This window comes from Saimiri boliviensis, chromosome 6, assembly GCF_048565385.1.
Source record: "Saimiri boliviensis isolate mSaiBol1 chromosome 6, mSaiBol1.pri, whole genome shotgun sequence".
Lineage (NCBI taxonomy): Eukaryota > Metazoa > Chordata > Mammalia > Primates > Cebidae > Saimiri > Saimiri boliviensis.
Genome location: NC_133454.1, coordinates 110,187,962 through 110,209,195, shown reverse-complemented (window position 1 = coordinate 110,209,195; position 21,234 = coordinate 110,187,962). Strand labels below are relative to the sequence as shown.

Genomic DNA, 21,234 nt, shown 5'->3' with positions numbered 1-21,234 from the left:
CTCGAGGTGTCAAAGTTATGCCATAGACAATGGTGAGATTAGTAATTTACCCCTCTTTAAAGCCACTTTCATTTCACCATTGGATGTATTCACAACAATAGCTTTACATTCCAGTGGTAATCAGTAATGGCATTTATAAGTACTCCTGTGGATGTTCCTGAGCAGTTAGCTTCATGTGTCTGCATTGTGTGTTTGTCTGTATACACACAAATTATTTATGAAAATATGTACTTTATTCTGATGAACAGATTCATAGCTCCCATTCGATTCTCAAAGGTCTGTCACTCATATAAAGTTAAAACCTGTTGAACTTCCTTGTTTTTTTCCCACTAATAAAATACATGGATTTCAAGTAAATGATATTGGACATAATGAAGAAGAAAGCCTTGAATAAATTCGAAATATTTTAAACAGCGGATATTTTAACTATTCCTCATAAATGTCCTCAAAACTGATTGCTAGTTAACATTGCGTTGCTAACCAGGTTGAAAGTTTTTGCTCTAGTAAGCTACACAGACTCAGAAAACCATGGGCTGTCAACTCACAACAGAAAGTAGGCTCTCAGAATTCATTTAGAACAGTGATTTTCTAGTTTCTTTTCTGTAAAAAACACAATGCAACCCTTTCCTCAAATAAAATATCATGCACACAAAAAAAATCCCAGTCTATAACATGCACACCTACAAAACTGCTTTGATTAAAGTTGGATGTGAATTTACATTATTCCTGTTCACCCTCCTCTTCATTTCTGTCACAGAGCAGAGAGCTGCCAAAAGGTTTATTTCCTCATTTTTTGCATGATCTGTTATAGTTATTTCAGTATTTTGTTAGTGGCTTATCAAAACATGAATTTTGCCATGTAGTGTCTTATGAGGAAGTTAGAAACTAGAGGTCTTAGGTGACTTTTTCCTCTTTTCCTCGTGTTAATCTGAATATTCTCACTATTAGCCGTGGAGTCAGATAGATCTGGGATGGAATCAAGGCTCCGTCATTTATTCACTGTGTGATCATACGCAAGTCCCAGAACTACTTTACGCTTCACTTTCCTGTGTGAGAATTGAGGTTAAAATTAAAGTAATTAGGGTGATGATAACAACACTGATGATGGAGATGATAGTGATAATGATGGTAATGTATACCCACACTGTGATATTTAAATGAAATAATTCTCCTGAAAGGATATTTTCTTAATTTCCTTAATTCATTTTTGATAATCATGCCTCTAACTAAAAGAAATGTTAAATAAAAATATAATTCTACTAATTTTAAGGGGATATTATGATGATTTTGATCCTATTCAAATGAATACAATTTTTAAAGATAGGAAAAATATATGTTACATAATGAGAACAGTTCACATAAATAATAAACATCTATTTGAAAGTATTATATTAAGATAGCTTATTTCTTTATTCACTGAAGGTGTATGGGAAAGATGGATAGGGTGAATGAGGGTGCGAAGAGTTTTCTTTAGAAATGCAGTCTATTTAAATCATTTCCTTCAATAAGTTTTCAGTGTTTTGGGGATTATGATTATCTTGCCTTCAAGCTAAACTGAATAAATTGATAGCATAGAAAAACTCTTTTATGCCAAAATAAATGCCACAACATTAATATTGTGAAGCACAGGGACATGGCATACATGCAAGGCAAACTGAAGAGTCTTAGACCATGTTATTTTGTTACCTCCCTTGGCATCTATGTGTAAAGCAAAATGATCGAAGTCCATTCAAAATGTAACTCAGTTCAGTTTATTTATTTATTTATTTATTTTTGAGACGGAGTTTCGCTTGTTACCCAGGCTGGAGTGCAATGGCGCGATCTCAGCTCGCCGCAACCTCTGCCTCCTGGGTTCAGGCAATTCTCCTGCCTCAGCCTCCTGAGTAGCTGGGACTACAGGCACGCGCCACCATGCCCAGCTAATTTTTTGTATTTTTAGTAGAGACGGGGTTTCACCATGTTGACCAGGATGGTCTCGATCTCTTGACCTCGTGATCCACCCGCCTCAGCCTCCCAAAGTGCTGGGATTACAGGCTTGAGCCACCGCGCCCGGCTTTAGTTTATTTTTTATGATGTTATGTAACTGAAAAATTTAATGAATATGTCTTTGCCTGCAACTATCATGTTGAAATATGACCACCTTTTTTTGGCAGCAGGGAGAGCCTCACTCTGTCACCAGGCTGCAGTACAGTGGTACCATCTCATCTCACTGCAATCTCTGCCTCCTGGGTTCAAGCATTTCTCCTGCCTCAGCCTCCCTAGTAGTGGATTACAGGTGCATACTGCCATGCCTGGCTAATTTTTGTATTTTTAGTAGAGATGGGGTTTCACCATGTTGGCCAGGCTAGTCTTGAACTCTTGACCTTAAGTGACCTGCCCATCTCGGGCTCTCAAAGTACTGAGATTGCAGGTGTGAGCCTGTGAGCCACCATGCCTGGCCTGATCCTGTATACTATATTTATTTAATTTGTTTTGGGAAGAAAAAAAAAATCATCATATTGAAAGCAAGAAAAGTCAATATCCAAACAACAGCATGGTTTTCAAAATGGAGCTTATTCTGTAACCAACTATTTGTTAAATATAATGCAATCTGTATTTAACATAGTTTCAGATACCAGAGTAGATACTTAATTATAATCGATCTCTCTTCTTCAATACCTCTTCCCTTTTTCATTTTCTTCTGTATTCCTTCCCTCTCTGGAGACTATATTTAAAACTCCAACTACATAGAACACCTCAGGAAAGAGCTGAGGTGATTTTTACCACCTGCAAAACAATGTCTCAAAGCCATGCAAAACAATTTCTCTCCTTCATCTTTGTAAAAATTCAGATCTGAATCTAAGGTATGGCATTTTCCTGAGAAAATGTAAATATGGCATAGTCATGTCATGCTGTTTTCCAGCGTCCCTGTGGGTTATTGTGATAAACATACTATTTTTAAAATGAAGAAGCCCAGTGAGACAAAATGAGCTATCCAGGTTTACAAAAAGCTGGATCCCAACCATGTTGCTGCCTGTCCTATGTTACCTTGCTTCCTCAGGCATGCTTTTCTCAGAGGGAGTGCATTGGAAGTTCACACAAACATCTCTTTCTCTATTCTCAGCCTCAAAAAATAAGTCAAGCCTACTAGAAGCATCTGTCCGATAGTTTTCCTTTAGAAACTCACAGTTTGTTGCTTGGCTGACATTTTAGTTGAGAGAATGTATTCTCTTCCTGGGTCCACAACAGGGCATAGTTTCAGAGGCAAGAACTTTCGAGCGCATACCTCCACCCATGTCTCCATCTGGGAGACTAGAGGTCTTTGAAACTTTCACATGTGGGAAAAAAATCAAAGATCAATCACTCTAGCGGTAGTTTAAATGAACTCCTTTCATAGGACAGAAAATTTGAATGGGGCGGGAATATCTCCCAGGTTAAAAGTCCCCTTCTCCCACATCTGGGCAGACTCCATTTCTGGATCCCCTTCCATGACATCATGGGAGCTGCTCTTTCTCTCTATTTCTTTCTCCTTTTTCTCTCTCTGCCTAAATAAATCACTTTCTGCAAAACTCTTTGGGGTCCAGTATTTACTCATGAGCCCACCACACCTGGTGGGATCCTCTCCCCTATTCTTGGGTGAGTGATGGACCAAGAACCTGGAAGAACACATTCTGTCGGGAAGCTGAGCCTCCCCTACATCCCGGAACCCGGTCTCATAGTGATAGTGTGTTCACAGACTCATGTAAGAAAGTATCCACAGCTAAGAGACTCCCACTTTTTGCTAGCCCAGTATATTTGAGGGCACATCTACTTCTAATAATGGCATATTGTTGATATTATATTGGTGATGGTAGACAAGGGATTCCTGAAGGACCAAGGAATTGTAGTTTGAAACATGTTGCAACAGCCATGGGTATGTGTTTTACAATTTCCACCTTGAGTGAGCATAATTGATTAAAGGACCCAAGCTGTGCAATCTGAAATCCATCAATGTGTTTGAGTCAAGAATATGCTTCCCATGGGTTGAGAAATTGGAGTAATGTTTTAAAATTAATAATGTTTAACATTCTACCTCTGATTGCATTAACAGATAAGACTAGAAAATAGCCACGTAACTATTTTCTTTGTTTCAGGAATGTTACTGAAAATATAGGCCATGATTCATATACGTGTGAGACTCCAAGAGAGAAATCTGATTCAAGAAAAACAAGGAAAGCTAATTAGAAGGAACAAGTAAGTGAGGCAAGTTTCCTTATCTGAAAATAAATATTTCTTTTTAATTTATGAATTTTGTAATTAGCCATGTTTCATTCTTTTTTAGTTTTCTGCTATGAAATTTGAAACCAAATATATAGCCCTCTTCTTACAAAGGTGTTTGTTTTCTTCAGTTTATTGTTTTCAGGATCTACTTCAGGAGACTTTTACTCACCTTTAACAAGTGCTGTGGTGGGCTTTAAACATGAGAATTTCTTTGAACACAGAGCTATCAGTACCATGAATATACTATAAAGTTATCTTACTGGTTTTGAATTTGCTGCATTCTAAGTCAGGGGAGATTTCATTAGTGAAAAGTTTCTCAAGCTTATGTTAATAGTAATATGAATTGCACAGATTAATTCCCATACCTATGAGAATATTTTAGTTCAGTAAATGAGGAATCACCCATTCTATAGGCTAGAAATTTAATATTATGATTAGTTTAGCTTAAGACGGTGGGACATTTAATAGTTTTTTTTTTTTTTTTTTTTCTGACATTAAACATTTATTAGCACTTTTTCACAACAAGCACATGATTAATTTAAAAGTATCTTTATGGGCCAGGTGCTATGTGGCTCATCTCTGTAATCCCAACACTTTGGGAGGCTGAGGTGGGAGGACTGCTTGAGGTTAGAAGTTTGAGAGTAGCCTGGACCAAATAAACCCCATCTCTCTAAAAAAATTTTTTTTAAGCCGGGCGCGGTGGCTCAAGCCTGTAATCCCAGCACTTTGGGAGGCCGAGGCGGGTGGATCAGAAGGTCGAGAGATCGAGACCAACCTGGTCAACATGGTGAAACCCCGTCTCTACTAAAAATACAAAAAATTAGCTGGGCATGGTGGCGCGTGTTAATACATTTGTCAAATGAAATGTTTCTCTTTTTGTGTTAGGTAAGAAACTCCAAGTATTTGGATTAAGACTTAACTTCTAGCAGAAAGATAAAATGGGGCACAATATTATTATAGAATTGGTAAACATTAGACTAAGAGACAAAGATATTAAATCTAGAAGAGGTAGCTATCCCACAAAAAATCAAATAAGGAAATCAGTGATCATAACTTACTAGTAAATGTAGTCAAACTATTTAGCAGTTAATATCAGTCCTGGAATGATATAAATAATAATTGTATTGAGGTTCTCAACACTTTTGCCCTCCTCAAGATACGGCCTAGGACACTTAAGAAATAAATGAAATGATAAAAGCCAACAAAATTATATAAATAAACATATATACAATACATATATAAAACTCTTAACCAAGATTCTCTTTGAAATTATGAAAAAAATCAGTTAATGATGATATATTTCTCATTGTTCCTACTATTCAAATCCACCTGTGATATAATTGTAAATGTTAAATAATATCCAACAACATGCTGACATGCTGAAATCTACCTACTTGAAACTCACAAGTGAATTAGAATTTAAGATAGAATGATTCTTCCTTCTTTTCTTGATTTCCTCTGACAACCTGGAGCTTCCTATAAGTACCAAGTAGCAGCAGACATTAACAAAGCTCACTCTTAGAAACTTGAGTACAAGAGTAGGTCAAAGTATCTCCTCAATAGATCTATGTTTCAGATTGGTTACCTCCAAGGTCCTCACCCATTGTTGGAGATTCCATTTAAATAAAAGTGGTTAGAAGTAGGACTTGGTCTTAGATCATCACTTCTCCAATAGTTGACTCATTTTCGGAATGCTTACAAGCCACTTAACACCTTCATGCATCTTCACATGAAACCAAAGAGACTGGAGAAGCTGATAGCGATTCCTAGATGGGGTTGGGAAATTGGCCTCCTGAATTTGTTGCCTTGGATATGCTTACCTGCTATAGAAATACAAAAGAAAAGCTATTATGAGTTCAGGAAGTAAACATATATCTGCATCTCAACCAAAACTTTAGAGAATGGAGTGGGTGATATCTGTTTTCTCTTTTTTTCGTACTTTCAGATCTGGGGTTAATGTACAGAACATACAGGTTTGTTATATAGGCATACATGTGCCATGGTGGTTTGCTGCACCCATCAACCCATCATTTACCTTAGGTATTTCTCCTAATGCTATCCTTCACCCAGCCCTCTGCCCCTGACAGGCCCCAGTGTGTGATGTTCGCCTCCCTGTGTTCATGTGTTCTCATTGTTCAACTCCCACTTGTGAGTGAGAACATGAGGTGTTTGGTTTTCTGTTCTTGTGTTAGTTTGCTGAGAATAATGGTTTCCAGCTTCATCCATGTCTCTGAAAAGAACATGAATGCATTCTTTTTTATGGCTGCTTAGTATTCCATGGTGTATAGTTGCCACATTTTCTTTATCTAGTCTATCATTGATGAGCATTTGGTTTGATTCCAAGTCTTTGCTATTGTGGGCAGTGCCACAATAAACATTTGTGTGCATGTGTCTTTATAACAGAATGATTTATAATCCTTTGGGCATATACCCAGTAATGGGATTGCTGGGTCAAATGGTATTTCTAGTTCTAGATCCTTGAGGAATCGTGACACTGTCTTCCACAGTGGTTGAACTAATTTACACTCCCACCAATAGTGTAAAAGCATTCCTATTTCTCTACATCCTCTCCAGCATCTGCTGTTTCCTGTCTTCTTATTTTTGGATGGTATCTTGTAAATTTGTGAACATCTTTTATGCATTGGGTATTTCACTTTTATGCATTTTTTTTACAGTAGTACCCCTTTGACTTTACTTTTTGTGGTTTCAGTTATCTGTTGTCAACCACAGTTCAAAAACAGGTGAGTAGAGTATAATAAGATATTTTGATACAGAGAGATCAAGAGAGACAACATTCACAAAACTTTTATTACAGTATATTACAATTGTTCTATTTTATTATTAGCTATTGTTGTTAATTTATTTCTGTGCCTAATTCATAAATTAAACTTTATCATAAGCATCTATGTATAGGAAAAAACATAGTATATATAGTGTTCATTACTACCCATGGTCTTAGGCATCTTATGAGGGTCTTGGAGCACATTTACCATGGATAAGTGGGGACTACTGTACTTATCTCCTTAGGATCATCTTTTCATCCTTTTTACTGTATTTAAAATGCATTAAAAATGTAGCTGATGGTTGATTGCCAGGTGATCTTTGAAATCTTGTCATTTAAAGGACCACTGACTGCCTGAATAACACATTCAAACTTGAGTTACATTTCAAGGAGAACCTTATCTGGTATATTGGTCTGTTTTCACCCTGCTGATAAAGACATACATGAAACTGGAAATGAAAAGATATTTAATTGGATTTATAGCTCCACCTGGCTAGGGAGGCCTCAGAAGCATGGCTGGAGGTGAAAGACACTTCTTACATGGTGGTGGCAAGAGAAAATTGAGGAAGAAGCAGAAGCAGAGACTCTTGATAAACCCATCAGATCTCATGAGACTTGTTCACTATCATGAGAAGAGCATGGGAAAGACCAGCCCCCATAATTCAATTATGTTCCCTTGGGTCCCTCCCTAAACACATGGGGATTATGGGAGACACAAATCAAGTTGAGATTTGGGTGGGGACACAGCCAAGCCATATCATCTGGAATGGGACTACTACCATTATCCAAGCATCACTGCCTTTCTCTTTTTAACACTCCTGTATAGGGATCTCACTTTGAGTTATTCTCCTTTGAAATTTTGAACTGTCAGAAGAATGAATACATATCTATGGACCTCCATACGATGATAGACAGTTGTCATCCAAGTATCTTATATTCACTGTAGTCTTAATCTCAAAAAAAAGAGTAATGGGTAATTTTCACTCCCAGGAATTCTTCCATTATTACTGTCATCTTCCCTGAAAGATAAATTTATCTCAAGAATTACCATACAACCTAGAGTGATTTTATTGTTTTAGCTTTGTCTGCTGATATTTTTACCCATCTTGGGAGTACCTCTATGACTACTCTACATTAACCATTTAAATTCCACTGGAATAGGTAAGATTTTACTCTGAGGGTAACCTGATTTAGATTTCTCTCCTGGGAAATCCTTTCTTATTATGGGAGTGACCATCAGTGCCATAACTCCCAAAGATCATTACATTTCAATTTATTAAGGAGGAGTTATTAAAAGATGTAGTCAGAGTTTTTCTACCTGACTTCCTAAATCTGTAAAGTAGCAAAGAGGTTTGGAAAATAGAATGATTACAGCTGAACACTGAGTTAGTTCAGGGAAAGGAAGAGAGGTTCAAATTTCTGAAAGGTCAAATAGAGGTGTAGGGGGTGGGGCAGGGAGTAAAAACACAAACTCAATGCAAAACTAAACCACAGCTTTTCTTTTATGTAATATCAATGTGATTTTAATCTTAGACACATTATTCTCCTACATTATAATTTTGAGCAGGTACATTCCTTTACCCTCCCTTCCACACCTTCTATAAGTTTCGAGAACTTGAGTTCAAGGAGAGGTGGGGTTGATGTCTCTATTCCTTCATTTCCACATATTACCTGGACTTCATATGCAAATTTGATTGTGCCTTCCTCTGCAGTCTTCCAATATTGCATCTTCCACATTTCTTCTCTCACGTCTGCCAAAATAAAGTTTCTGTAGTTTCTACCTTACTATGGATTTATATTGTCATCTTTTGCAAAAGAATGTCAGAACTATATGGGCCACTTTAAATATATTTTTTGTTGTACCTGAAGAAGAAACTTGAAGAGAAAACCAACTGTATTTAAGGCTTTTCAACTTTTTCACTTTTATCAGTTCATGTTATGTAAAAAAAGAATAAATGGCACTTCAATTATGCTCTCAAATGATACTAAATTGGGAATGTTGCAACCTACAGGAATGAGGGAGAAATGACACAACAGGGACTAAAGAGGTTTAGCTATGTGGGTGGATGAAACCAAGAGCACACAAATCACCCCAGAAAAAGTTCCAAGTAATTTTAAACTGCCCTGTGCTTATAGGCATATGTATACATGTGGGATTATGTGTGCAGATGTTCTGTTACACTCCTTCCGTTTGAACACATAATTTCATTAGAGAAAAGCAAGCTGAGATTGACTATCATAATCTAGGGTATCTACTGTTTCCTCTTTGTAGTGTTTTGGCCTTGGGAAATGCTTGTATACATAAGTTCTTTTTAAAATTTATTAGAAATGAGGAGATTGTGACCAGGAGTGATGGCTCATGTCTTTAACCCCCACTTTGAGAAGCTGAGGAGGGCAGATCACCTGAGGTTAGGAGTTTGCAACTAGTTTGGCTAACATGGTAAAACTCTGTCTCTACTAAAAATACAAAAATTAGCCAGGCAGGTTGGCAGGCACTGTTAGTCCCAGCTGCTTGGGATGCTGAGGTAGGAGAATCACTTCAACTCGGGAGGCGGAGGTTGCAGTGAACAGGGATCGTGCCACTGCACTTCAACCTGGATGACAGAGCAAGACTCCATCTCAGAAAAAAAAAAGGGAGGGGATTTATAGGAGCCCTCCAGCCATTAAAATTACATTAATAAGTATTTGAGTCATTGATTTTATGGCAACTGAAGCATAAAAACCATAGCCATTTGAAAATAAGTAGAAAATTAACTGAATTATCTCTGGTGATATTCTTATTATTCAAAGATTGCTCTTTATGACTTGCGTACATCATCTCAGTTTTTTAAAAAAATCAGAAATTGGCTTTGCACACTGAAGCCACACTGATGATTTAACTACCAGGTGCACATATATTTTGGAATCATGACACTAATGGATTGGAGGACTTTCTTGGGGATTACTTGGAAGACATAGGTACTAACACCAATAGCCACAAGTTGACTCAAGGTTTATCTATTCATTTGTAGGAAATATAGCTGTGCCTTGGGAAAACTGGATCATTATTACGGTAAAAAGTAGGAAGTACCAAGAGGCCCACTACTTGAAACTAACACTAGTTAAGTGATTAGAAACAGAATTTTTAGGACAGTACATTCACTAAAGGCTGACTCACCTGTTCCAGGAAGATGCCACCCACAACATCCTCAATATTTTCATCTGCCTCTGAGTCACAGTCTGGGAGGTTAGGACAGATTAACTAGGAATCAGGAGACTATAGTTCTAGTCCCAAACCTGTAGTCACAAATAATAACATCGTGGACAGTCATTCCTTCCCATCACTTCCTTTCCCCCAAGTTTCAGCCTTCACATTTGGAGAAAGAAAGGAATTAGTCTAGAGTAGCAGTAAGCTCCAGCCTCTTGGGGTCCATGGTTACAGGAAGAAACATTTGTAGACATATGTGATGTAAGATGCTTGAGGTTTTGCCATTGGGGGAGTAGAAAAACAGGAGTTTTTCTACTGGATATAGAACAGTCAGCAAGAAGAATGAATTTCAGGATGAGAGTAGCCCATTTGATAGAGAAAAGAATGACTAATGTGACAAAGTCCTTTGGTTTTTATGTTTATTCAGTCATTTACTGCCATTTATTAGCATTATGATTTGCTTGAACGATTATCTTCCCAACTGCTGCATGAATATTTTACTATTTTTGTTATAATGATTAGTTTGAAAAAGAAACATCAGAAATACAGCTGCTCTATTCCAGGCAGTTGGAAAATAGGTTAGCAGAATTCAATAGCACAGAGGTAAAGGAAGAAGATGAATAAGTACCCATTAGAGTGGGTGCTTAGGAGATCAATGGCAGCTGTCAAATACAGTTTTTTTTAAATACCTCAGAATTTCAGTTGACTCTTAATTTATCTTCACAAACACATAGTATATAAAATAATGTTCTAGGAATATCATGTATAATGCAATCATTTACTAGATTTTTTAAAGTAATTTTTTTCTTTAGCTTTTTTAGATTTATATAAAAACTGATCAGAAAGCACAGGTAGTTCTAATATAGCCCCTCCCCAATACTGCCTACTATTAATATCTTGTGTTATACAGTTTTAATCAGGTAATACAATTTGAATTTTAAGAAAGTAAGTAGTGAATGGATATGATGATACTTAAGAGACAAGAATAAACGGCAATCAGATCAAAGAGGAAATGGGAACCAGATAGAAAAACAGGTAAAACAGTTTTTCTTTTGATGGTGGTATTTGTATTGGCTTTTTTCTTCCTTTTTTATTCTGGTTTTGGGTAATAGGATTTGTACATCTGTTTAAAACTAAAGAGAAATAGCCAGGGCATAAGGCTAAGACAAAGATGAAACAGAAAACAAAACAAAAATGAGAATAAACATTAAAGAGATGAGAGTAGTTGATGCAGATGTTATGGGAGAAGGATTTTCTTAGGAAATGAACAGAAATACTTGGAAACCTCCCTCTGAGATTCTAGAGGTGGGTAGGAGATATGGAGTGAAAATGAAATTATTTAGTTGGAGAAAGAAGGTGAATTGAAGGTCTACTGCTGTAAAGAAATTCCTGAGACTGAGTAATTTCTGAAGAAAAAGAGGTTTAATGGACTCACAGTTCCACATGGCTGGGGAGCCCTCAAAATCATGGCAGAAGGTGAAGGCGAAGCAAAGCCACATCTTATATGGTGGCAGGCAAGAAAGCACCTGCAGGGGAACTGCCTTTTATAAAACCATCAAATCTCATGACACTTACTCAGTATCACAAGAACAGCATGGAAAAAACCTACCCCTGTCATTCAATTATCTCCCACTGGATTATGGGAGCTACAACTCAAGATGAGATTTTGTTGGGGACACAGCAAAATCATATCATTCTACCCCAGCCCCTCCTAAATCTTATGTCCTCACATTCAAAACCAATAATATATTCCCAACAGTTCCCCAAAGTCTTAACTTATTTCTATGTTAACTCAAAGGTCCACAGTCCAAAGTCTCATCTGAGGCAAGTAAAATCCCTTCTGCCTAGGAACCTGTAAAATCAAAAGCAAGTTAGTTGCTTCCAAGATACAATGGGAGTAAAGGCATTGGGTAAATATACCCATTCCAAATGGAAGAAGTTAGCCAAAACAAAGAGGCTACAGGCCCCCTGCAAGTCTAAACTTGCCTCAACAGGGCAATCAAATCTTAAAGCTCCAAAATAATCTCCTTTGTCTTCATGTCTCACATACAGGTCAGGCTGATGTATGCAGTGTTCCCACAATCTTGGGAAGCTCCACCTTTGTGGCTTTATAGGGTACAGCCTCTCTCCTGGCTGCTTTCACAGGCTGGTATTGAGTGTCTGTGCCTTTTCCAGGTGCAATGTGCAAAGTGTCAGTGCATCAATGATTCTGGGGTCTGGAGAACAGTGGTCCTCTTCTTGCAGCTCCACTAGGCAGTGCCCCAGTGGGCACACTGTGTGGGGGCTCCAATCCTACATGTCCCTTCCACACTGCCCTACCAGAGATTTTTCATGAGAGCTCTGTTTCTGCAACTCACCTCTGCCTGGACATCCAGGCATTTCCATACGTCCTCTGAAATCTAGGCAGAGATTCCCACACCTCAATTCTTGTCTTCTGTGCACCCGCAGGCCTAACACCATGTGGAAGCTGCCGAGGACTGGAGCTTTCATGCTTTGAAGCAATGGCCTGAGCTGTTCATTGGCCCCTTTTGGCCAAGTCTGGGATGCAGGGCATCAAGTCTAGAGACTGCACAAAGCAGCAGGCTCTGGAGCCTGGCCCACAAAACCATTTTCTCCTTCTAGGCCTTCTGGCTTGTGATGGGAGGGGCTGCTGTGAAAACCTCTGACATACCCTGGAGACACTTTCCTCATTGTCTTTATGATTAACATTTGTCTCCTTGTTACTTATGCAAATTTTTGCAGCCTGCTTGAATTTCTTCTCAGAAAATGGGTTTTACTTTTGTATTGCATCATCAAGCAGCAAGTTCTCCAGACTTCTATGCTCTGCATCCCTTTTAAATGTCAGTTCCAGTTGCAAACCATATCTTTGTGAATGCTTATAACTGAAGGCTTTTAACAGAACCCAAGTCATATCCTGAACACTTTGCTGCTTAAACATTTCTTCCACCAGATATCCTAAGTCACCTCCCATAAGTTCAAATCTCTAGCGCAGGTGCAAAATGCTGCCAGTCTCTTTGTAACAGAAGAGTGACCTTTACTCCAGTTCCCAAAAAATTCCTCATCTTCTAAGACTACCTCAGCCTGGACCTCATTGTCCATCACTATCAGCATTTTGGTCAAAGCCATTCAACAACTCTCTAGGAAATTCTAAACGTTCCCACATCTTCCTGTCTTCTGAGCCCTCTAAGTCTCTAGGAAGTTCCAGACTTTCCCACATTCTCCTGTCTTCTTTTGAGCCCTCCAAACTGTCTAACCTTTGCATGTTACCCAGTTCCAAAATCACATCCACATTTTTGGGTACCCTTATAGCAGTACCCTACTTTACTGGCACCAATTTACTATGTTAGTCCATTTTCATACTGCTATGAAGAAATGCCCAAGACTAAGTAATTCATAAAGAAAAGGAGGTTTAATGGACTCAGTTCCACATGGCTGTGGAGACCTCACAATTATGGCAGAAAGCAAAGAAGGAGCAAAGGCACATCTTACATGGCAGCAGGCAAGAGAATGTGTGCAGGGGAACTGCCCTTTATAAAACCATCAGATCTTGTGAAATACATTCACTAGCAAGAGAACAGCATGAGAGAAAAAAACAAACAAACAAACAAAAAAAAACACCCCCATGATTCAATTACCTCCCACTTGGTACATCCCATGACATGTGGAGATTATGGGAGCTGATTCAAGATAAGATTAGAGTGAACACACAGCCAAACCATATCAAAGGTGTTTAACTCTGTGGGTCTTATTTTTTGGGCATGGTGTGACTAAGGATGTGAGGCTGAGGAAGGGTGGATGTGGTTGGAAAGAAAATGTTTACCTGAGGACAAGGGCCAGTTGAAGGAAATATGCTGGGTGGGCTGCTGTATTCAAAGGGAGGCGGTGAGAGGTTCTGGTACACCAGAAAATGGGAGCCTCCCTTCTGAGCTATGTGTGCAAATAGGACTGTGTATGCTGTTAAGTCCATGGGTCTTCTGATAAGAAATAGTTTGGGTTTGTTCTTTCTCTTCCTAAATATATGGTCTGGTGGAAACCCTACTTAGAAGGGGCTACCAATTTCCTCTAGGGAAAGGGATGACAAATGGCGATTGCTGTTTCTTACCGGCTGAGGAATCTCAACTTCTGTCATTTAGGGTTAGCAGGGATCTTCAGGATTGAGGTCTTTGCAGGTCTCCAAGCCTGATGGTTTCAGTAGGTGTAGTTTGTATCACTCACAGGCTGAGAGCATGGGAAAGTGAACCAGGCTTTCTTTGTATGTTGTTAACCCTTCACACAGAAGTAGGTTCTTATTGTTATTCATTCCCTGAGGGTTCAGTTCCTTATCTCAGGCATTATGAGTTGTTTTGTTTTTAGTCCCTTTACATTTTTTCACCTGGGCAGTCTGTCTTGAAGTTGTTCCAGACTCCAGAGGCTTTCGGACATACTGAGTTCCTCTCATCCATTGTTCTTCCTTCCTTCCTTCCTTCCTTCCTTCCTTCCCTCCCTCCCTCCTTCCTTCCTTACTTCCTTCTGTCCTTCCTTCCTTTCCTTTTTTCCTTCTTTCTTTCTTTAGGGTAGAGTGGCATGATCTCAGCTAACTGTAAACTCTGTCTCCTGGGTTCAAGTAATTCTCCTGTCAGCCTCCCGAGTAGCTGGGATTAGACTCCCACCACAATGCTTGACATTTTGTATTTTATTAGAGATGGGGTTTCACCATGTTGACCAGGCTGGTCTCAAACTCCTGACCTCAAGTGATCTGCCCACCTCAGCCTCTCAAAGTGCTGGGATTATAAGTTTGAGCCGCCACTTCTGTCCTCTCTTACCCATTTTCATAGCATGTCCCTGACTTCTGGTTCTCTGTGTCTATGACAATTCCCTTTTGTTTCTTTCTCTCCATTTTCCTTTCCCTCCTCCTTAGAACATTGCTCTGGAACCTCTCATTTGGTGAATAAAGAGTGGTGAAGAAATGCATCTTTATTGACTTACTAGTCTGTCACATTTTTCAAAGCTGGTGTAAGGTAGGAGAATGTGTTGATGATGGTGATGGGTATTTGTATTGGCTACATATTACATTTGAGGTATATCTTTTAATTTCTATAATAGCAACACATCTTGATTCTATAAAGTAATAATATTTTTGTTTCTATTTCACATATGAGGAAACCTTGATTCAAAGAAATAGAATAAATTTTTCAAGGTCACACTTTTTTGTTTGCAAGTATTGGTACCCATCTCCAATCAGCCTAAGAAATTGGGAGCATATTTGCTCACATTACTGAAATGCCCATTAGTGGTCCTGTCTGCAGCACAAGGTGGATGCCGATGCTTAAATATTGTAACACAAATTTAGTTTTCATCCATATCTTGGTCTGTTTCTTTCTGTGTTGGCTTTATTTTAAAGAGGACTCCCCCATTATATTGTCTGCCATAACTACTTTAGCTCTAGGATTGTATTACATGTGCAGCATTCAATTAGTAGTAAAGAAAAAGTACTTCAACCTCTTTAGTTTCAGACAAGATGTTGGGATGGGCTCTCACTGGCCAGGCTTTGGTTATGTGCCCATCCATGAGCCAATCTCTGTGGCATAAGTACTGCAGTGCTGAGGCTGCCATGTTAGGCCTTAGATATACACCTGCCTCTGAAGTCCAGCCCTGGGGAAAAGTCACCTTCACATAAAATATAAAGAATATGTCTCCCTTGCTACCCGCTCCAGGACCATTTACAGAAAGAAGAATTGAAAGTGAGATTATGTATGGACAATGAAAAAATAATACATTTCAACATTCTCTACTCCCAGCCAGTTGGTGGGAAATTCAAGATTTGGACACAGATTATCTGTCCCTTGATTCGGCACTATTCTGAGAAAGACCTGTGCTAGTTGATTCACAGAATTTATACTCATTTAATATTCATCATTACACCTGGGAGTGAATATTATTTACCCCATATTGTAGGTAAGGAAATCAAGCATGCAAGACAAGCGAGCTTGTCTATTTACAGTGTTTCTAAGTGACCAACCTAGGAAATAAACTTAATGACTTTTTGGTTTTATTTTTGGATTCCTTTCACCCAGTCATGGACATCAAAATGAGTATCATCTGAATGGTTTTGAATGTCAGCAGGAGACAGGGGATGTGGTCTATATTAATCAATTTTGCTCTTTTAAAACAACCATAGTATCTAAGTAGCTTACCAAACAAATATTTAATTTCATTGCATGTGGTTTATTGGTCAGCTGCAGCAGTTCTGCTTTTGGTTGGGGGTGGAATTCAGGTCTGTTCTACCTGTTGCATTTTCGAGCCCAGGCTAGAGTAGCAGAAGCTATCCAGGGGAAGCTCTTTTCAGTCTGTTTTTTTCTTTTCTTTTCTTTCTTTCTTTTCTTTTTGAGATGGAGTCTCACTCTGTTGTCAGACTGAAGTGCAGTGTCATGATCTCGGCTCACTGCAACCTCCACTTCCTGGGTTCTAGCAATTCTCCTGCCTCAGCCTCCAGAATAGCTGGGACTACAGACGTACACCACCACGCCCAGCTAATTTTTGTGTTTTTAGTAGAGACAAGGTTTTGTCATGTTGGCCAGGATAGTCTTGATCTCTTGACCTCGTGATCCACCCACCTCGGCCTCCCAAAGTGCTGGGATTCCAGGCATGAGCCACCGCGTCCAGCCTCTTTTAACAGTCTTGACATTCCTTTCCGGAATGTCAGAAGAAAAGACCAATTAAGAGAGCACATTTCAAGTTTCTGCTCACATCCTATCCACTAACCTTTCACTGGTTGAAGCAAGACATGTGGCTGAGTTCTGCAGCAAAGGACTAGAGAAGTACACTTTATCCACAGTGGGATGAGGGAGGTGAATAGTTTCTAAGTCAAGATGTCATGAGGTATTCTGAAGAAACTTCAGGCGTCCCCAAACTACAGCCCATGGCCCGCATGCGGCCCCCTGAGGCCATTTATCCGCCCCCGCTGCACTTCAGGAAGGGGCACCTCTTTCATTGGTGGTCAGTGAGAGGAGCACAGTATGTGGCGGCCCTCCAACGGTCTGAGGGACAGTGAACTGGCCCCCTGTGTAAAAAGTTTGGGGACGCCTGAAGATCAAAGGTCCTCAATTCACATTTGTATCATTTACTATTTTTTAAAAACAAAACTTGGCCAGGCGCAGTGGCTCACTCCTATAATCCTAGCACTTTGGGAGGCTGAGGTGGGTGGATCACTTGAGGCCAGGAGTTTGATACCATCCTGACCAACACGGTGAAACCCTGTCTCTACTAAAAAATACAAAATATTAGCTGGGATGGTGGCACACCTGTAGTCCTAGCTACTTGGGAGGCTGAGGCAGGGGAATCATTTGAATCCAGGAGGCAGAAGTTGCAGTGAGCCAAGATCATGCCACTGCACTCAAACCTTCTGACAGACTGAGGCTCCATCTCAAAAACAACAACAAACTTATAGGAAGAAGCATCATCAATCAATAGACCTAGAAACATAGAGATTATAAATTGAACTTAATTAAGGAGGTGTTGGTAGTGGGATTGACACCATATTAATGGTAAACCTAGGAAATAGTACTGTTTCTAACCATCATTGAAAGTTGGCTGAAATACCTTTACATATTATTGTCTGGCATGAATATAATCATCACAGTTCCTTCTAGTGTATTTTGGGAGGGCAATCCATTAAGCTTTGGAGCAATATTGTAAGCTAAAATTGAAAGAGATGGGCAACTCTAGAGTGAAAAATGGCTGTGACCATTTGACAGCTAGAAAGTTAAATGCAACTGTTTGTTGAGGTGGAAAATAATATCTACAGGAGTCTTTTTACGCCAGCATCAGTTCAGGACATTGGAGCTTCATACATAAATTGTGTTTTACTGATTTTATTCATGGCCGATAGTTTGAATTCATTCTGTTCTAAATTCTCTCTACTCACAAAGAACTACAACCTGATTTTTATACCAGCAATTCTTCTCCATCAGACCTCAACTCCAAGGCAAGTGAGTAAGGGGTAATTCTGCTGTTATTTGTGTTTAAGAAAGAGTAATATTGTTTCTGTAATTGAAACTGCAGACTCTATTATTAGGAGAAAAAAGAGTCATAATTTCAGGTAGAATTGAAATTGGTGAGTTGGTTTGATTTTTGCAAGTGAGAGATGTTGAATACATTCAATTTTTTGTTCAGTAAGAAGAAACATTTTCGTATACCCAGTATGGTGATATGTACCGGAGAGGAGAAAAGGTAGACAAAATAGAAGGTATGATTTCTACCCAGTGTGGAGAGAAAGTATAACCAAAGGAAAGAAATCTGAAGTATGAATCAACGTTCCTAGATTTTACTATTAACTAGCATTTGGCCTTTGAAGGAACAATTAATCCTTTTTAGGATATAGCTATCTTATCTTGAAAATAAGACAGTTTACATTTACTCCAGTGGCAGTTCTGATTGGAAAGGTAAAAAACATGCGAACACTTCATGCATTTAACAGTTAGATGTGGAGTACCTAGTACTAGTGACAGGTTTTGTTCTCAGTTGTAGAGGAGGAAAACCTCCTGACCCTAGAGAGCTTACCTTCTGGTGGAAAGATAGCCAATAGACAAATAAACAAATAATTACATAGTTTAATTTCAAATATTAATCAATGTAGAAAAAATAAAGCAGAGTATGGAAAAAGAGAGTGACTGGGTAGAATAATTATTTTTAGATATAATAATCCAAAAAGTTGTATATGAGGTGATAACATTGGGAATCTGAATTAAGTTACTGGGTTAATTTTACAATGATTTGGGTAAAATTATCCCTCTAGGAAATATAATGCAACTGAGGTGGGAGGGTGTTTTTTATGTTTAAAGAAGAGCCAAAACAATAGATTATTTCATTTTTAAGAGCCTGGCTGTATCTTTAAAGCAGTTAATTATGTTGCCCCATTTGTCCCTCACCTCTCTTTTGCTTTCCATATCAAACTTCATGTTTACACAAAAATCACGTGACAGTGAAAAACACATATCTAAATTGTTTTGCAAAATTTGTATATTATGAAATGGAATAGCATAAACTGTATTCTGTGGCATGACAGAAAAATGTGTTGAATTAATCAGAGAAGAAGGTAAACTGGATAATTTCTAGGATCAGGTTTTTGTTTCATTTTTCTTCTCTCATTAGTCACAAATTCCAGATATTTTACCTTCTGAATTTCTTATATTTATTCTTTATTTCCATTCCAATGCTGACTCTTGGAGTCAAGTGGACAGTATCAGAGACCATTGATATGGCACTATCCTTTAATGAAAAGTTAATCTGATTATATAATTCCACTTATAAATATATATATACACACATACATATATAATTTAAATATATGTTCAATATTATATATTAAATAATATCTTGTATATTAAATAATTACATAAATAATTAATATTATATGTTATATAATTAATTAATTATATATGAAGATATTAATATCTTAATTATATTAAGAAAATATTTAATATATAGATATACATAATATATATGTTTATATATAACATATTACGTATTTTTTATATATATATATATATGTACACACACACACTAAACCTATATGTATATGTTTAGATGCTTCCCTATAGGCCTCAGAAGAAAAGAGAATTCAAACTATCGTAGTATAGAAGGACTGTTGTGATTTACCTCTACTCACTTCGTCAGCCTGTTCTACCTCCAGACTTTACCCCTTTTCCTAATTCTGCAGCCACACCAAACTACTGGCTATTTTCCAGAATGTCGTGCTCCCCCATATCTTCATCTATGCCCTCTATCCTTCTGTCTCACTTCCTCCATGTGTGAGTTAGGGTGTGTCTCTGCCAGAGTTTATTCCTTAATCTCACATTCTGTTTCTATAGCACATAACATGTTGCCTTTGATTGCCTTTGATGCTCCACTAGACTGTGAGTTCCCTGAGAATTAGGACTATGTTATTACTCTCTGTAATTCTGGCATTCTACTGTATGCCTGGTGCATGTTCAATACTTGTTTTGAGGAATACTGATTACAGTACTTAATAATTGGATTATTTAATTTTTAAGAGTCTGGCTGTATCTTTAAAGCAGTTAATTATGTTGCCCCATGTGTTTCTCAACTCTCTCTTTTGCTTTCCATATCAAACTTCATGTTTACACAAAATTTACATGACAGTGAAAAACACATATCTCATGCTAAAAGAAGAAGACACGCATACCATGTGAAAGCATACTAGTCTTTGCCAGGAACATACTGAAAAAATTAATATTTTTAAGATTTAAACTCTACACAGTAATATCTCTTTAGTGGTCATTCTAATTTCATTAGCAATTCCCAACCCATTTTCCTCCAAGAATTAATAAAATCTTTGCTTTTGTATTTTTTATTTCTGGTTGATTTTCATAAAATGTGTCAGGATTATTTTCTTACTAAAATAAACAGGCTTAGATTAAGTTAGATTAAGAAAAATCTGGCTGGGTCTGTGGTTTATCCCTGAAATCCTAGTGTTTTGGGAAGCTGAGGCAGTTCAATCGCTGGAGCTCAAGAGTTCCAGGTTGCAATGAGCTGTTATCACATCATTTTGCTCCAGCCTGGGTGACAGAGTAAGACCTTGTCTCAGATAGATAGATAGGCAGATAGAACGATGATAGATAGATAGATAGATAGATAGATAGATAGATAGATAGATAGACAGATAGACAGATAGATGGATAGATCTGGTTATTTACTGTATTCACTCTTGGCCTTTTTTAGATTTATTTCCCACTTCTTTGATCATTGAGTATTTTTTTTTTCCAAAACATGAAAAAGAAGGAAATTAAGAGACAGTTTTGTAAGTCCTTTCTACTGCTCTTCACAACCAGTCAGGTCAGTATTATCTCCATTTTATATTTGAGAAAAATGAAGTTCAAAGAAATTAAGTGATTTGTATGAGCAGATGTTGAAGAAAGAAGTAGGACTGAATCCCAGTCTGATAGACAGTAAAATAATATTCTTTTTTCTCTACCGTATCCCCTTAAAAAGGTATGATCTAAGTAAAAGATCTATAGGTACTGATGAA

The 21,234-nt window shown here is 38.0% G+C and overlaps 1 long non-coding RNA gene across 1 annotated transcript in view; it reads left to right on the top strand.

Annotated features, from left to right (window-relative positions):
• The window catches only part of LOC141584882 (uncharacterized), a 434,671-nt gene that overhangs the window by 106,352 nt on the left and 307,085 nt on the right, over positions 1-21,234 (top strand). The window contains exon 2 of the long non-coding RNA XR_012518155.1: positions 4,113-4,212. This is a non-coding gene — a long non-coding RNA (uncharacterized LOC141584882). The remainder of the gene's footprint in view (positions 1-4,112; positions 4,213-21,234) is intronic.